At 42.8% G+C, this 2,928-nt stretch overlaps 1 pseudogene; it reads right to left on the bottom strand.

Annotated features, from left to right (window-relative positions):
- Positions 1-1,626: 1,626 nt before the first annotated feature.
- On the bottom strand, positions 1,627-1,744 carry LOC126253951 (5S ribosomal RNA; annotated as a pseudogene).
- Positions 1,745-2,928: the final 1,184 nt, after the last annotated feature.

Here is a 2,928-nt window from a genome sequence, read left to right as displayed (position 1 = left end):
AGCCGCGCGACCGCTGCGGTCGCAGGTTCGAATCCTGCCTCGGGCATGGATGTGTGTGATGTCCTTAGGTTAGTTAGGTTTAAGTAGTTCTAAGTTCTAGGGGACTGATGACCTCAGAAGTTGTCCCATAGTGCTTAGAGCCATTTGAACCATTTTGTCGCAAGGGGTGCAGTGAGTAGTTGAGCTAGTGAAACTTCAATTGGCAGCAGAAATATCAAAAATCTACACTTCGTTGTTGATACTATCCTCCCTAACAGAACTTAGTGAGCTGTTCCCCAGACTGTTGATTTAAATTTCAGCGTAGACACTAACATGAAAAAGAACAAACAAATGGTTATTAATCGACAAGTTTGAAATCAAATCCAACTTAAAAGATCTGGATATTGTGAATAATTGTGCCTTTCTAGAATCTTTCTCTCTCATTATCCTATGGACTGACTCGGCGTATAGGAAAATCATATCTTCGGTGAAATTAAAAGCAAAGGTGGTAACATTAAGAGTGCAACGGGAACTCCATTGTTAAATGTAGAGGAGAGAGTAGTTAGTTAGAAAGAGTACTTGAAGGCCTCTAGGAGGGGGAAGATTTGTCCGATGTGATAGAAGAGGAAAAAGGAGTAGATTTAGAAGAGATAGGGGATCCAGTATGAGAACCAGAATTTAAGAGAGTTTTGGAGGACTTAAGATCAAATAAGGCAGAAGAAGCAGATAACATTCCATAAGAAATTTTAAATCATTGGCGGAAGTGGCAACAAAACGACTATTCACATTGGTGTGTAGAATGTATAAGTATGGTGACATACCATCTGACTTTCAGAAAAACAGCCGGCCCGGGGTGGCCGTGCGGTTCTAGGCGCTACAGTCTGGAACCGCGTGACCACTACGGTCGCAGGTTCGAATCCTGCCTCGGGCATGGATGTGTGTGATGTCCTTAGGTTAGTTAGGTTTAAGTAGTTCTAAGTTCTAGGGGACTGATGACCTTAGAAGTTAAGTCCCATAGTGCTCAGAGCCATTTGAACCATTTTTTTCCGAAAAACATCATCTTTACAATTCCTAAGACTGCAAGTGCTGATAAGTACAAGGATAATCGCACAATCAGCTCAACAGCTCATGCATCCAAGTTGCTTAAAAGAATAATACACAGAAGAATGGAAAAGAAAGTTGAGGATGTGTTAGGTGACGATGTTTGGCTTTAGGAAAGGTAAAGGCACCAGAGAGGCAATACTAACATTGCTGTTGGTAATAGAAGCAAGACTAAAGAAAAATCAATACAATGTTCATAGGATTTGTCAACTTGGAGAAACCATTCGACAATGTAAAACAGTGCAAGATATTAGAAATTCTGAGGAAAATAGGGGAAAGCTATAGGGAGAGAGAGAGGTAATATACAATATGTAAAAGAGCCAAGAGGAAATAATAAGAGTGGACGACCAAGAACGAAGTATCTATGCACTCCATCGTCAGCTACAAGTGGTCCATCGGGATCATCCGACCGCCGTTTCATCCTCAGCTCAGGTGCGGATAGAAGGGGCGTGTGGTCTTTATGATGGTTTTCTGTGACCGGAGCCTCTACTATTCGGTCGAGTAGCTCCTCAATTGGCATCACGAGGCTGAGTGCACCTCGAAAAATAGCAACAGCGCATGGCAGCCCAGATGGTCAGCCATCCAAGTGCCAGCCACGCCCGACAGCGCTTAACTTCGGTGATCTGGCGGGAACCGGTGTATCCACTGCGGTAAGGCCGTTGCCCAAGAACGAAGTGCTCGGATTAACAAGGGTGTAAGACTGGGATGTAGTCTTTCGCCGCTACTATTAAATCTGTAAATCGAAGAAGCGATGATGGGGAAAAAAAGAAATGTTCAGAAGTGGAATTAAAATTCAGTGCGAAAGGATATCAATGACACGAGTCGCTGACGACATTGCTATCGGCCGGCCGTTGTGGCATGGATGTGTATGATGTTCTTATGTTAGTTAGGTTTAAGTAGGTCTAAGTCTAGGGGACTGATGACCTCAGATGACAAGTCCCATAGTGCTTAGAGCCATTTGAACCATTCTGACATTGCTATCCTGAGCGAAAGCAAATAAGAATTACATTATCTGCTGAATGGAATGAACAGTCTAATGAGCACAGAGTATGGATTGAGAAAGACAAATGTAATGAGATGTAGCATAAATGAGAACAGCGACAAATTTAACATCAGGATTGATGGTCACGAAGCAGATGAAGCTAATATACTACCTTGGCAGCAAAATAACCAATGACGGACGGAGCTAGGAGGACATCAAAAGCAGAACACCACTGGCAAAAAGGGCATTCCTGACGAAACGAAGATTACTACTATCGAACATAGAACTTAATTTGAGGAATAAATTTCTGAGAATGCACATTTGGAGCACAAAGTTGTATGATAGTGAAACATGGACTGTGGGAAAACCGGAACAGAAGAGAATCGAAGCATTCTAGATGTGTTGCTACAGACGAATGTTGAAAATTACGTGTACTGGTAAGGTAATGAATGAAGAGGTTCTACGGAGAATCTGAGAGGAAAATAATATGTGGAAAACACTGACAAGGAGAAGGGACAGGATGACAGGACATCTGTTATGACATAAGGTACTCCCACGGTACTAGTGAGAGCTGTAGAGGGCAAAAACTGTAGAGGAAAACAGAGATTGGAATACATCCAGCAAATAACTGAGGTTGTAGATTGCAAGTGCTACTCTGAGATGAAGAGGTTGGCACAGGAGAGGAATTCGTGGCGAGCCGCATCAAACCAGTCAGAAAACTGATGACTCAAAAAACAGGGTGTGTGATCAATGGCACAGGAAACTATGAAATAAAACGCCGAATCGTTCTTGGCTGAGCCACAATGGCTAAACTCACTAAGAGCTGCCACAACCCAGGATAATCGAAAACAACTAATACGTGCTTG

Source organism: Schistocerca nitens, chromosome 4 (genome assembly GCF_023898315.1).
Source record: "Schistocerca nitens isolate TAMUIC-IGC-003100 chromosome 4, iqSchNite1.1, whole genome shotgun sequence".
In the NCBI taxonomy this organism is placed as follows: Eukaryota; Metazoa; Arthropoda; class Insecta; order Orthoptera; family Acrididae; genus Schistocerca; species Schistocerca nitens.
Note: the sequence above shows the minus strand (reverse complement) of the source record. Positions and strands in the feature narration are given on the sequence as shown.